At 37.6% G+C, this 16,142-nt stretch overlaps 1 long non-coding RNA gene across 1 annotated transcript; it reads right to left on the bottom strand.

The window, feature by feature from the left end:
- Nucleotides 1-484: 484 nt before the first annotated feature.
- Nucleotides 485-12,973, bottom strand: LOC308193154. Its single transcript, XR_013949419.1, has 4 exons — nt 12,826-12,973; nt 3,026-3,105; nt 2,844-2,889; nt 485-1,346 (listed from the first exon to the last, which is right to left on the bottom strand). It is a non-coding gene; the product is annotated as an uncharacterized lncRNA (long non-coding RNA).
- Nucleotides 12,974-16,142: the final 3,169 nt, after the last annotated feature.

Below are 16,142 nucleotides of genomic sequence, written 5' to 3'. Positions count from 1 at the left end.
CTCCAGATTGGGCCACTAGGTAGTTTAGACCCTTAGTTCTACCACTGATGCCTCTTTGGATCCTCATGACCACTGTGTTAGACCATCACAGTGCATCACTGGGAAGCTACACTGGCCTCCATGTAACTCTGGTTCAGCCCAAGGTGTTCACATCCTGGAAAAAATCATTACCCACTGTGGGGATCCAACTGTTCATAGACTAGAAGAAATGCAGAGCTGGAAGGGACCCTGGGGGACAGTTCAGTACACTTCACCGGGCTGGGGAAGGGTGGAAAATTTTTCTGGATTTTGGCTGTTTTTGCTCTCATCACAACTAGTGTCAGCAGGATGCAGCACTTTCTTTAAATGGAATTAAAACCTGAATCTTCATTATGATTCCTGTAGTGTAAACTCAGACCAGAAGTTTTGCTTATCCTATTGGTACCCATAGTTACCATTCACAGTTTATGATAACTGTAAACGGTGGGTATTAAAGTGGATTAAAATAAATACTCAGAGCACGCAGAGCCCCCTTAGAATCATGACCTGATAATACTGATTGTTCTGTAGTTGACTAAACACAGATTGAACTGCTAGCTGTTCCACACTTATATTGGCTCATTTCTATCCAGATACACTGATCTTGAAAAAAGCTGCCCACACCCTAAACTTTATACCATGCAATTTTGTCTTTGATTTCACTGGAATTAGTACATAAGGAAGGGGGAAAGTACAAGTTAAGTCTTTCTATGATCTCACATGTATTAGTATGATCAGGCTTGAATCCTCACCTCTCTGTGTCAAATGGTGGAACCCGATCCTGGTAGAACTGTCAGCAGCTCATTCCTTCATGTCTTATTCAAGAACCACTGGAAATTTTGTGGGGAAGACCAAATCTGTACTAAACATAAGGCTAGTATTTCCACTTGCTTTTTAATGAAAACTCAAATAAACCATCCGAAACCTTTTCGCTTGGAGCCGTTCTGGGCAACGAAAATAATGTCATGAAACCTCTGAAGAATGGTGACAGCTCTCTGAGATTCTGCATTGCCTTCAAAGCATGGCTGGGATCCCTGGTGGCTCGAAGTAGCCGTGGCTTACGGAGCTGGTAGGTTTTCGTTGTAACAACATTGCCACCTAGTGCTCCCGTGGTACAGTTCAGACAGAGCCTGAGAAATTAGGTGTTTTAGCAATCGAAACAAGAACAAGTTTGTAAAACAGTTTTCTGTTTTGTTTTGTTTTTTAGTATCTTAGAGGAGTGGACAGGCTGCAAGAGATGCAGTGGCTTTTTGTTCTTTCTGGGTGATCCACTTCAGTCAAAGTACTACTACAAGGTGAAACACTGACATTGCAATCACTGCACGCATCTAAAAGGAAAAGACAAGTGGGATTCACATTAAAATCTGACTGCTCTAAGCTAGGAATAAAGCATGAATTGATCTTCTTAGGCTGTTTCTGTTGCACAAAGAGTTTGGCAGCACACACAGGCAATAATACATCCCACCTACCAAAGAATGTCTTTATTAATAAGTTTTTATTTTCCTTTATTTTACCAAAGAATGTCTTTATTAATAAGTTTTTTTATTATAATAAGCATAATAACAAACATAGTAATGAACATCCTCTCTGTGTGTTTATTTTCTCGGCTCACTATCTATAGAGCCATATGAAATCAGAATGGATGCCTTACTTAATGGTGGGTAATTTGGGGCCAGTCTCTGTGTAATTCTATGACAAAATTAGGTAACGATCCAGGATCTTCATAAACCCTGTATTTTAGCCATGTTATCATCTCTCCTGTACAAGTAACTTTTAGTGACCATGAGGGAATATGCCACTTCCAAAATAATTCAAAGCTTGTTCACTTGCTTTCACAATGATAAATAAGGTGTAGTTTGACACTACATTTTGAGGAATTTGCTGTTTTGGACATTTTAAATTGAATCCCACTGGCTGGATTATTACAAAGAGAGAAAGGATGCATGTAAAGTACAGGTGGGATTTTATTCACAGAAGAGAACAGTCTAAGAACATGTATTCTACACTGTCTTGGGGAGAAGGATCAAAGTTTTGCTCACCATAACTGTCTTGATTTATGTTTTGTGATGTGAATTACCTGCTCGTTCTGTATTTTTCCAGATATGATGCAGGAGGGACGTTTCTGGCAAGATAGGTGTACAGATGAGATTAAATTGATCTGGATGCAGATCGTATTCTTGCACTGTTCCTACCCAACATGGTTTTGGAAGTCATTTAGGTAACCTGTACATTTTCATATGAGATCTAATTTCAAGCAACATCATAGTAGTGTTTATCTATCTTTAGGGGCTTAGACTTAAGACAGTACTTCTGGCTTCAGCATGCATCCTATAACTCCATCAAAGGCTCTGGGAGTACATAGGTATCTGGTACTGAAGTTTATGTCATCACATCTTCTCTACTATTATTGTCTCTCTGGTACTAGTCTGGGGACTGTAGGGCTACATCACCAGAACTGGTTAACACCACTAAAAGACAAAACATTTTTGTCAGAGAACACCATACAATGCAATTACATGGCGTCCGGCCTAGCATGTCACCACATGGTGCCATAGGGACACACCACTTTACTGTAGGACCTGGAATACAAAGAAAGAAAAATACATGTCCTGAAAGACAGAGAAGAAATGGCAAAGAAGGCAAAAAGAATTAGTTGTTGATGCCACTAGAATCAGCAGACCATCAAGGTCAAGGCACATTCGTGTGTAGTTTCTTAATACGCTTAGAATAAGAAAACAAAGGACAGATAAAAGAAGGAACAAATTACACACAGAGAAGGAGATGGAAGGACCATGAGTAAATGAGCAAATTAGTTAATGACTCACCAAGGCATGTGAAGACGAAGAAGAAATTTATCACCACTGACCATTCCTAAAAAGTACAAACTGCATATCAAAAAACCGTTTATGGATACCAATCAGGAAAAATACAGGTGACATGATGAGGGCCTGATAAACAGAATCATTTGTCCTCTTATGTTATACATAAATAAATTTTGACAGCTTACCTGGATATGCGTGTCTTGGTGCTTGTGAATGGAAGAAGGAGTCTCCCTGAAGTCTCCCTTTAGGTGATAAATCAATCCACCTAAAAAAAAATAATTTATATATATATATATATATATATATATATATATATATATATATATATAATTGCCTTCCCATTATGTGTGTTTTCACTTAACTCATTATTCTGATAATTACAACACCAGCATGGATATCTCACTAGGACTGGTTATCTTTACTGCTACCATTTATTTTAGTAAAAATACACATAAAAGTACACATTACTTGCTTCTCTGAGTTAAGATATGTCAGTACAGAGATACAAAATGCAAGCAGTTACCACTTTGGGTGGATGTCTCCTGTAAAAGATGTTCCACTGAAACCTCTAGGCAACTTGCATTTGGATGAATCCAAATGCAGCTGCAGCTGTCAATACAACACTTCAGGATTACTCTATCGGCAGTGACCAAGTTACAGGGGAACTATTCAGATATGAACTGCCTGGCTCAATAACCCAGAGAGGCAAAAGTCCTGATATTTGTGATAGTTTACAGTAATATGCTGAGTATCCTACAGCTGTATCTGGAAAAGTAAAGGGTTTAGCAAATCAGCAAATTTTCCTTGTGGGCCGTCTTGTTCTTGAACTGGAGAAGTATTCCTTTGTGTCCTAGCTGTCATTTTATGCTTGACAGATTTTGGAATGGGATGTAACAAGGTGTCCAAAATCATCGGAGACAGATTTTCCTCCCATACTAAAATATACAGTAGTAGCTTGGTCTCTTTAGCAAGCATCATGTGCCTTGTAAAACCTCTAAGTGGGCGACTGGGAGCTCCTGGCTCTACACGACTTACTAGATACCTGCAGAAGGAGACAGCAGCCTTTGCTCCTTTTAATTGCTTTACAAAGTCTTTTCCCTTTCTTTAATAGATGTAACTGCACAGAGACTAACCCCCAGAAAATTTGACTTGTTTGGATATACACATGGTGCTCTAAAATTTATTGTTGCAGGCATGATTCTTATCTGATTTCAGTTCTCTTGTCATATGAAGCCTTCCATAATCTCCACTTGTGCAAAGAACAAGTAAACAAAGCTTTCAACTTTTCAGGTCAACACTTGAAAACCTCTGTTTAAAACGAAACAGGAGTTTACAGGTACATTGCACTCATTCTTGCAATCAAGCAGTACAGAGCAGGACCCAACCTCCTCTTGACTGATCTTTGAATTTTAGATATGAGTGGTAAGTAATACAGGCAAAGATATTCAGGTGAGATTCATCACTGCTAATTTAAGGAGCCTATTTCTGAGACAAACTCTCTTTAAACAGGAAGAAATATGCTGTTGAGGACCACACATTTTCTTACCTCTTTTAGGAAAGAGAATTCACTCTTGTTTGTGATGATTTTTCTGAGATGGTTTTGAATGGAGTTGGAAAGCTCTAGCCCAAATTTAGATGTCTACAATGCAGAAATGATGGCAGTGTAGCCACATAAATCCCACTCAGCTCACCTAAAGCTCCATTTCGCTGTGTCATCCTGTGACTCAAAAGCTTTTTTTTTTTTCTGACCACAGCATTGTGCCTACAAATTCTTTGTCGTCAGTAGGCTGATTACCCATTAACATCAGACACCTCAGAACTGTTGGTGCAAAGCCATTTAGAGGAAAGTTGTCAGACACAATGACATCAACTATTGACAGCTTGGTCCTATTTGCACAGAAGCCCTCAAGCAGAGGCGACAGTCAAGGTTGCTACACCTCTCACTTAGCAGATTGATTAAAGTAAGATTAGGAAATTTTTTTACAACACCTCTCTTCATAACTCTCATGGATTTTGTTGAATTAAAGCATCGTAGCGCTACCATGAATCTCATCAGGTGCCTGTGCACATCCACAGGCACTTAGGTAAGTGAGAACATCTGGATGGTGATTCTGGAGATTCCCAGTGGAGAGGAAGATCACACCTGAATTCAAGTGCTGCAGTTAAAGTTAACGTGGAAGGGCTGGAATACCACGTATATGTAGATCTTGCCTAACCAAGAAAGAAAAGATGAAAATCCTAACTTAGTGAAATTAAAATGCTTAAGGCACTAATTCTTAAACTTCAAAATGCCATGCTTCTAATAAATTCACAGGGAATATTTTCATGTAGACACAAGTTGGCAAAAATGTCCTGATTATTAACAAGCTCAGCTTACATCATGCTAAAGGTAGAAGCAAATTTCAAGCTGTCAAATCCTTCGCTCAAAGTAATTTATTTATCACTGTCCCCAAACAAATACATTTTCTGTCATCTGTAATGTCTCGTGCAGAAATATGGTCTCCAGGTTACAGAAGATATCAAACCAGAGATGATTTAGTTTTGAGAACTTTTAACCAATGTTAAATTCTGACCAGTTCCTGAAGTCAAACAAGAAAATCAGCTCCTACCTGAAAATCTGCATCCCAGCTATATCTATCAAAAACTAATCTGTTGCTCTCCATCAATTAGGGTGTACAGTATAGCTAATATGCCACACAATATGAGGTGTACTTGTCCACAGGGAAGAAAAGAAACAGAACTCATTGAAATAAATTTAAAATTGACTTTTTTTTCCCCCCCCGAAACTGGTAAACAGTAGGGTTCCTCCAAGATCCCTAATTCCCAAATTAAGAAACATAACAGACTGTCATTATGCAAACTTGCCTAAATTCAAGTCCAAGTGATTTACTGACTAAACTAAGTAAAGTAAATCTTGGCTTTGACTACAAACAACAGATTTTTTCAATTTGATTGTGAATTAAAAAAAAAAAAAGTCAACTGGAATCAATAAGGAAGAAAGAAATTGTATGGGATTTTTTTCCTTCCTGTTTTGAAATCTAATTTGGGAGGTTAAGACTGGGAAGACAAAATCTTGCATTTTGAAATGCAGAGTGAAACTTTCTGATATTTAAGACCAGAAAAGAATAATACCAGATCAGACCAATATTTTGTCTTCAGTAGGAGACAAAAAATAAATGTCTATGGAAAAGCATAAACCAATATTTCTTCAGAATGCTCTCCCAGCCTGCAAAAACTTACAGCTCAGGGATTTCTTGAGTCCCAGATATCTCTCTGTATCTAATGGTTCTCAATGAACTTTGAAAATGCCTCAAAGAGCTGTCTGGAACATAGCTAAAGCTAAGCATTACCTGTGGCCCCGATTGCTTTCCTGTGTATGGTAGAATCCTCTTGCACAGAAAACCCTGCTGGGAGGTGAAAATTGATTTGGCATCACAGCAGGTAAAGAACAAAATTCTTGGCACAATCATAGCTGCTGTTGTTGGATGGGCAAAAGAAGTTTTGTTTGTTTGTTTTTTAAGAGGCACTGACATTATTTTATAGGCAATGGTGCCAAAAGTGGGAAATATAGCCTCCAATCTCCCCACGTATTTCCTGTGGCTTTGCCTAACATCTGTGATTTGCTTTCAGATGGCTTGCTGTTTTTATTGTGGTTACAATGTGGGTTATATATTCTCTCTGAACCTAACTAGGAAAAATTATCTTATTTCCATAACAAGGGCATACATAGATGTGTTTCATGGCTCAAATTTGGTAAACAAGGGCATGCAAATGATGGAAATTACTTACTAATAAATTTAATTGTTGTTTTCCACTAGAAGGCAGATATGGGACCTGAAGCATGCTATTTCACTTGCAGTAGACAGACAAGACAAAGCTCAGGAAATTAGACTGCTCTGTCATAAAAGTCATTGAAAGGAATAAATTTGCCTGCATATTTCTGTTTTGCTATTATTTTTATTTCTGTGTAGTGTTATGAACATTTATAGATACTCTTTTAATAGTGCACTGGCTGCATGAATATACCTGATAGATCAAAGTGAGCTCAAAATAGAACTAATAACCATTTAAATATATATATATATATATATAAATTCTTCCTCCATGGGAGCTTTCTCAACAGTATTTCCACACACATTTTTGTAAGCAGGTTGTAGTTTTTAAGCTACTGATGGGGAGTCATGTGATTTGAACACAACAGTGTGAACTTCAGGAGATTTTTTCCTTATCTTGCTATGCAATCTCCAGCTATAAATCTCTGCTCTTTTGCACAGTTAGAAACTGAAGTCTTTGCAGAACAAGTTGTATCTCAGGACTATTATAAAGAATATGTATCAGGCCACATGGATGCACACACACACACTCTAAGAATGTCTTAATTTTTTTTTTTTTTAAATCAACAGTAAATACCGGATTTGTTTTCTTTTTATTTTCTGACCCCTGAGGTGTGTTTATAGTATTTCCAAGTTTTTCCCCTGATATCACAAAGTCTAAAATTTGCATAGTTTTTATTAAAAAAAAAATCTGCAAACACAAAATCTACTACATGCATTAAAGTATTTGGACAACTTAGGCATCAAAATTCAACCAAGTATTGAGTCTTTCTGAATTTAAACATTTATGCAATAATGTTTCCAAATGTGCATATTAACACAGATATGTACTTATATGTATGCCTTTTCCATTATATATGAGGGGAAACATTTTGCATCTCTTCTGAAAGCTAAATTGTCTCACCAATCTGCCATCAGATGTCAGTGAATAGATTAAGGCAAGAATATGAGAAATGAGAGCTGAGCTACATCCACAAGCGCAGTAGAGAAGCTGCTAAGAGTGTCAGCGTTGATCCTCATCTATGCTGAAGAGCAAGGGAGTCCTCAGAAAGAAATTAGCTTCGTGGTTCACAGATCTCCACAAGGCAGACATGAATTTCATTCAGAATGTACTAATTAGGGTCTGTTGAACACTCTGGATAAATTGATTGAGACATGAATTCAGGACTTGCAGGTTTTAGGAATGCTGAACAATCTCTTTTTTTGGCCTATTTCTAAAAAGAAATCCTTCTGTCTCCTAGGACCCAGAAGGCTCCTAATTAAATGTCCACTTCGAATAGATGCAGACTTTAGTGGTGCTACCTTACAACTGCACGCCGATGCAGGAGGTACAGCAGAGCAAACTCCCACCTGGCAATGGATCATCTCTCTGGTAGGCACAGGCAGTAAACAGATTTCAGAACAGCCACATGACTTAGCCCCACTCTGACTAAAACCATCAGCAAGAAACTCTGTCATGTGAATTTACACCAAACATATTTCTTGGGTCAGGCATGAAATCAAAATTCCTTTAAGGAAGCTGAGACTGAAAACACTCCCTGTCTGAAAAAAAAGTCTCCAAAGGCCTTACCTCACGCACAGTACAGTCACAAACATCTGCTTCCGTTTCAGTTTTTCCTTCTGTTAAAAACTAGAGAGTATTTCCAGGTCTCTGGAGCAGCTGTGCCTTTTAAGCCAGATACATAGCAATACAATATACACTGTTGGCCTGTGGATGGGAAAATGTTCTATTTCTGAGAACAGACAGTTTTTATTTCTTCTCTTAGAGAGCTGCTAGGTAGGACAAAAAAATTCTACTACCAGATTTTTCATACAGTATTTTGAATACTGAGTTAGAAATTAGCAAGTGCATGTGGCATATTTCAGGAGATTCTTGTCAATAACAAATGTGACATGCAAATTCAACTAAAGCCCACAGTTTAATCCTCATTAAGAGGCTCATTGGTGTCCACTTTATCAGGATAATGAGATAGAAAACATGAGTCCTTAGGGGTACCCTAATTAGGAGTTCTGGCAGGTCTGTTTAAATGAGTATATGATGACTGATTCAAGGGGCTTGTTATCATTACATTTTGTTGCTGATATGCATTTGCAAATATATCTTGTGCTTCTAAGCTTTAAATACATTCAGGGGTCTAGTCCAAGCAGCTCTCCTGATTTTTCAAATTCTTCCTCCATGTTCCTCCAGACCTTCGGTCCCTCTGCCTCTTCAGACATTAGGAGATGGGCTTTACTAGCTGAACTCCTTAAGAAATATCCAAGTGTCAAAGATTAATATGGAAAGTGGTGAATCTTACAAATCTGATGAAGGCTAATCTTAAGACGAAAGCACAAGAGTGAAAATCCTGGTCAGGACACAAACACTGTTCAAACTGGGGTGAATTGTTTAATATTTCTGTGACTCTGATCCATGCCTGTAAAATGGGAGGGAGGGAGGGGGGAACAACTTGGATTGTTTGTGCTCTTTCTCTTCTCATTATTATTACATATTTTATGCTTTGTCAGACAAAAAATAAAATAAAAAAAATAAAAAAATTATTTGATTGTGTGTACATAGACTATACAAGATTTCTGATGCTGATTGTGTATATTAGCTGCTCTTGCAAGTTAAGCAATATCCTCATCATTCCTGTTGCACTACAGCACACTTTACTTCGCTTTCTTCACGGCTTAAGTGCTGCTTGGCTATCAAATAATACTTGGCTGCTAATTCAGCCAATGTAAATGCTATTTTATGGACAGGCAATTTTCCAGAAGCTGAATGACTCTGCACTGCTCTGACCCCAGAAGCCAGGAAGGATTTTAAACACATTAGTGCTGCCAGTGGCTCAAGAATGCCCCGGGCTGTCAGCTGGTGGGATCTGCTGCAAATGCTGGAGAGATACCTGCCTGTACCAGCCATTTTCTTGTTCTCTTTCTCATGGCTCTTCTACTGGCCAACAGTCAGAGACAGGCTTCCAGACTATAGGGACATTTGGCATGCCTACAGTAGCAATATAAGAAATCTATCCATTTACTAATATACTCTCAATTTAATAATTTATTACTATGTCAGTAATAAAGCAAGTCTGTGATACTTCTTTAATCCAAGACAATGGAATTCACATTTACACAGATCAGCTTTCTCTTCATCCATGACTGCACATGGATTTCCTATCAGGCATGATCCCAATGTGCAAATCCCCAGAGGCTACCTGGTTGCTGCTGTTTGGCCTGGGCCAAAACAGAGCTGTGAGTCCGGGTACTCTTCTAGCATGCAACAGTCTAGTTGAATGTATGACAATGTTTGAACCTTGCTGTGCTTTAGAAGGACAGCTGGTACTAAATACAGGCACTTCCTTTATGGCAGAATGTAAGTTCTTAATACTGTCAAAGAGAGGTGTGCAAACTCCCAAAACATTTTGCCTGCAGGTACTTTTGCTATTGATGCCACTTCTGTCAGTTGTTTAGGATCCACAATGCTGGCACATCTAGAATTGTGGAAAAGTGGTCCCACAGGGATGCCCTGATAGACAGCTTTGACTTGTCCAAAAAGTACAGCAGTCCTATTCCATTCAAAAGCAGACAAGAGCAATGTTGGTATAGGTTCATTTTTAAATGTCACCTAGAGGTTGGACAGCTCCTGCAGGAAGCTGAAATCTGGGTTCTGCACTCCCCTTAGCAAGGAGAAAGAGTGAAATTAACAGATCTTCCAGCCACAGGCTAGAAAGAGAAAATCTTCCTCTGCCTCTCGTCAATGCTAGACTTCTGTGTACAAAAGCTGCCACCCAAGGGCTCAGTTTTACATAATGGAAATCTTGAAAAAGTTTCTAGCAGTGAATTCCAGTTTCATACAGATAGTTAACTATTATTTTTATATATATATATATATATATATATATATATTTTAATTAATTCAGTCCTGGGATAAGTAGGACACATTGGTCTTGTTGGCATTTCAGGTTCACTGACTAAAATCCTTTGGCTCAAAAAATCCTGTGAAAGATACCTTACTTCTGTTGTTCTCCAGACAAGAAACGTGGGCTCTCAGTTCTGGTTGGGCAGTAACTACTGCACTGCTGGGAATAACAGAATTTAGGTTCCTTTCTGTCTGAAATTGTTTAGGTTTCTTTTCTGGCTGTAACTGTTTAAGGAGACAGTCCTAAATGTACAAATCCACAAAGCAGTCCCTGGGACAAGGCAATCTTAAATACACAAATTCACTAAGCAGTTCCTGAAATGAGACCGGTGCATATGAAAGCATCTAGGGACATCTTATTTTCTTATTTGTTTTTCCAGAAATACGAAAGTCTGAGATACCAATCAAAGACAACAATGTTGTACCATTTTTCTGGCAATGCTCCAATTTGATGATTACTATTCCACCTACATATATTCTCTGCAATTTTAATAGCAAAAGAGTGTACATGTTCCCCCCTTGAATTCAAAGGGCATGGCTCAGTCCTGTTGCATATTTGCCACATTTCTCCCTAAAATAAAGTGACTTTTATCCTACCAGGCAGAGCAGAGGAATATGTAATAGGATTCTTACCTCTGTAATTCCACACACAACAAAACTACTATGTTGTGATATGCCACCTTTAAAAGAGATCTTTGGTACAGAGATGATTTGAGATCACAAGAAGGCCTTATCTCTTCTGGATATTTATAATAGCTTAATCATACCAAGTAGAGATGTAATTTTTAGAGCATTACCCTATTACTATGATGCCTAAAATGGATCTTGGTAAAATTCCATAAAGACGACCTATAATTGTATCGTTTTTGTTGTTGTTGTTTGATTTGGTTTGGCTTTTTATTGATCATCCTGAACAATATATATGTATATACGCACTATTTTTTTCTACTCATCATCCTGAGTGATATATGTATACACATACACATATATAATATTTCTAGTACTAATTTCTCTAATTTTTAATTCCAGGCAGAAGATCACAAGCCTTTCTCTATAAGATAGAAGGGTCTTACTATTCCTGATATTCTGTGCTTGTGAAGTGTAAAGTCAGAGTTGTCACTGTTTAGTCTTAGAGATGTATTAGAAGAGATGGAACGCTTAAGTTTTTCAGTGTAAGATTTTCAGTGCCTTCCACATGTTTTTCAGTTTTCCAACATCTTTTTTAATGTCTAGAGATCTGAACTCAATAAAAAGTATTGATCTTCTCAGTGATATGCTTGGAGACTGCATATGCTTGGAGACACTGCTATTCATTACTCCCCTATGTTATACACATAACATTATTAATTCTCATCAATTCTTTTTTTTCTCCTTTTTTTTTTTCCTGGCAGATGATAAACCCACTTTTCATATGGAGCCAGTACTTCTTGTCTTTATAAGGATGGCTTTACAATTGTCCATTTCAAACATCTTGTCATTGAACAGAGATATTTGACTAAATAATCCAAGTCACTCGACAATTTACAACAAAGTTTTTTACTTCCAATAATTTTTTTTTTTTCATGGTATGTCTTTGCTTTCTACCCAGGAACTTGCTGGAATAGTTTGTTAACAAAATTAGTCTTCATGGTCTGTTTAGTACATTTGGTCATGAAGCAGGTAGTTAGTCAACTGTAACAGTTCCTAAATCCCAGATGTGACTAATAAACATACAGAAAATGGAGAACATTGGATCTGCCGAAGTTCATCTCAGAAATCCCTTATCAGAAATCCCTGTTCTACACTATTCTTTTGAAAACTCTGTTCATAACAGAAGGGTTTTATTCAGAGCAAACTAGTTTTGCTCTGCACTACAAGCCACCCCTTGACATAAGCAATTTCTCTCTGCCTTTAAACATCCCCATTTGAGAAATGGTATTGATAAGGTTATGAAAAATCAAGCATGGAATCACCCAGACATTTCAGATTTCCTGGAGGGTTTCCGGCAACAGTCAGATTGTCTGTACCACATTTGACTCCATGGTATCTGAACACCAAGCTGAGTCAGAGGGACTTAAGTCGTTGATGTTTTTTATCTCTGAGAAAATACACTGTAGATGATTTCAGGATTGCCTGAGGGTCTTATTCTTGAAGTTTGAGTGTGCATTGGTTACGAGGGGAAAACAGTATTAACTAGAAACCAAATAGAAAATAACTAAACTGGGTCATTCCACAGCCAGTTATTATAAGGACTTTTTAACTCTCAAAGGCTTACCTGTTTCTGTCCAGACACTGGTTTTACAGAGTTCCCCTTTGGAGAGACAACTTGCATCTTCATTTTCCAGTCCTGTCTTTCACATTTATGAGAAAACCTTTGCAGCCATTAATCATCAGCTTGCAGCAAAATAAGCAGAACCTCTGAACCTGTCTCACACCAGAGTAGCATTAAGAAAAACAATTTATCATTTAACTCAACATTGTTCACATATGAAATTTATCTCTCCTAATGAGATGTTGTTCTCCATGGGTATTTTTTTTCTGTTTCATTATTACATCTCCCTTTAGGCAGGTTTCCCTTGAGTTTTAATTATGAAAACAACACCTGTTTTCAGTGCCACTGTTGGAGTTTTCGTCCGTTCCAGGGAAAATATTTGCTTTTCTGTTATCTTGAATATCTTCCACTCTCTGCTTTGATTTCCCAGAAAATGCTGTATTGATTTTATCTTGATATTTCAGTGAACGCCTCATCTTCCTCATTCTTCCTTCTTCTGAATTTTGGAAAGCTATACTCAGCCTTGTTCTCTCTGGTCTTCCAATTAGGGAATACCTGTGATTCTCTTTTTCTGTTTTAAACCCCTGTGTGATAAGACTTTTTTGCTGTTGTGCCCCTTGCTTTTTGAACCTGCTCTCCAGACCACTAGGGAAAGGAAAGGATTTTTTTTTCTTGGTCTTCAGTCAAACCTTAAGACCTGTTACAATATTTCTATGCGGAGATTGCTTTGCTTTAAGTTTCACTTTAAGAGTTGTTTTCATCTGTTATGTTTGTGGTGGTTTGGATTGAAAAGCTTGTTGTATTTTTAATGTTCATTATATCCATCATATTATCTAACATTAAATTATGCTTGTGTTGGCTTCAAGCTAATGGGCAAAAATTTTTCTTCTAAAAGATTCTGGATACATTTGAAGTCTGTGTTATTTTACCTTAGTGTTTTATTACACTAGAAATAATAAACTATGATGAATAATAAAGTAGCTCTTACCTTCGGTATATTCCACATTTACTTCAGTTTTTGCATCACTGGAATGGGGAGAATAGGACATCAAACAGCCAAGAAGGTTTATCTTCACTATATAATAATAAAACAGCCATTCGTATCTAGCCACCTGTCTTGAAGGAATGAAGGAAGCTAGGCTTAAAACACTGCCAGGCTTATAATATGTTCATGTTGTGGGCTGGACAGAATTGACTATTAGACAAAAGATCTCTGAGGAACTTTCAAAAGATCTATGAGGAAGTTTAATGGGAAGAAAAAAAAAAGTATATTAAAGTATATTTAAACCATCTGGAAGATACAGGATTAGCAGACTTTTCAGCTTATTTAGAAATACTTTGACCTAAGTTCTTCTTGCCATCCCAGTGACAGATGGTAATTTCACTTAAGAGATGGTCATGAAGAACATTTTTGTATCTGTGCTCCTATGTGGAGCAAACTTGGCAAGTTCTTGTCAAAGGTTATGAACATAAATTTAAGCTTACATTATGAATTCTCTCATAGAGAGTTCTTCCAAGGTTTGAAATTCAGATCAGAAAAAGTAGCATGAGATTTTCTTCATCTGTACTTCATCCTAAGCCCTATATAACAATTCACAGAATCACAGAATGGCTGAGGTTGGAAGGGACCTCTGAAGATCATCTAGTCCAACTCCCCTGCCGAGCAGGATCACCTAGAGCACATCGTGCAGGATGGCATACAGGCAGGTTTTGAATATCTCCAGAGGAGACTCCACAACCTCTCTGGGGAAACTACTCCAGGTCTCTGTAACCCTCACAGTAAAGTGCCCCCTCATATTGAGCTGGAACCTCCTGTGCTTCAGTTTGTGCCCGTTGCCTCTCATCCTATTGCAGGGCACAAAAATCCTCTACAAACATCTTCTTTTTCAGAATCATACTAGTTTTCTAAGTCCTATCACCCAGCACATTTCCTTTCAAGGAGTCTAGGTGAGAAAATTTACTCAGTACCATGGCTTGGTTTTGAGTCAGTCTTCAGCACTTTTATGCTAGCTTGACGGTACAAGAAGTATCACTAATGTGGCAGTGGCTGGGTATCACAAGTAAAAAAAAATCATCTTACACAGAAAGAGTTTTCAGGAAAAAAAAAAAAAAGACAATCACAGTACAAAATTTCAGATCCAATGGACAAGTAATGAAGAGTCTTAAGGGTCGGTCTTCTGTTGTGTGTAGATGTAGTAGTAGGTTATGTGGGAGAGAGGTTTGTACCTAGGTGATAAAAAGCAGATGAAGGACCTTTTAGTGGACACTTAACCTTTAGGAAGTTATACAGTCTGTGGTGTTAGACATCCAAACTTCTCCCTAGATTCATGACACATTGTTTCCAGACTCTGGAAAATGGGTATGAATTTCATTTTGAATTCCTAAGATGAAACAGAAGGCCAAGACTGGAAGAAGAATTTTTTGTATTATATGCTTTTTTTTTTTTTTAAGTGATGAACAATTCACCATACAATAAATTCACTTACTGCACTGTATTAATATGGTCCATTTTGTTCCAGTGTGAAACCCACAGACTGCTGTTTAACATGAATTAAAATAACTTGGCCTTTATCATGTTATGGCTTTGCTTTTGATTTCTGTCCCTTTTTTTTTTTAATCTGGGAAAGAAAATGCTTGCCAGCTTTGAACAAGGGGATTTCAAAGGGTTTGTTTTGTTATATTGTAGCAGGAAAAAATAAGGTGTAATATTTTCATTTATCCATGCTACCAACAGTTTGGATGATTCACATCCACAAAGTTATATTCCTTGAAGCACTGGTTTATGGGAAGCTTTGCTAAAACAACCAACCATTCATCAAGAGATAATTGCCAGGATTGGATAAACCTGCAAAACCCAAAGAAAGCTGAGGGACTTTTTATGTTGGCAAAGAGTATTACTCATCGGATGGCAGTTGCAGCTTCGGAAATGCAATTGTTACTGCGCTTTGTTAAATTTGGTATTCATAAAAAAAAAAATCACAAACAACACAAAAGTCAAACAAAAGCCTTGCTAATGTTTAAATTTTATAGTGAGATACAGCCACAAGGCACTAGCACAGAAGAATATTTCTGATTGGCTACCAGCTGTTGGAGCTGAACAGATGAGCTGGAAAGTAGCAATTTACAAGCTATTTCATATTTAAAAACTGTTAGGTCCTGTGCAAAACAATCTTTTCTCTCTGGGAAAAACAAGGAAAAAAAAAGGGAAAAAAAAAAAAAAAAGATCCCCAGAAGAAAAGAAACATCCATTGAGAACAGATTCTCCCAGGAAATAAGAAATTTTAGACTATCCTTTATTCTTTCAAAGGAATCAGTGTCAT

Source organism: Anser brachyrhynchus (assembly GCF_964034855.1).
Source record: "Anser brachyrhynchus genome assembly, chromosome: 3".
NCBI classification, from domain to species: domain Eukaryota; kingdom Metazoa; phylum Chordata; class Aves; order Anseriformes; family Anatidae; genus Anser; species Anser brachyrhynchus.
Note: the sequence above shows the minus strand (reverse complement) of the source record. Positions and strands in the feature narration are given on the sequence as shown.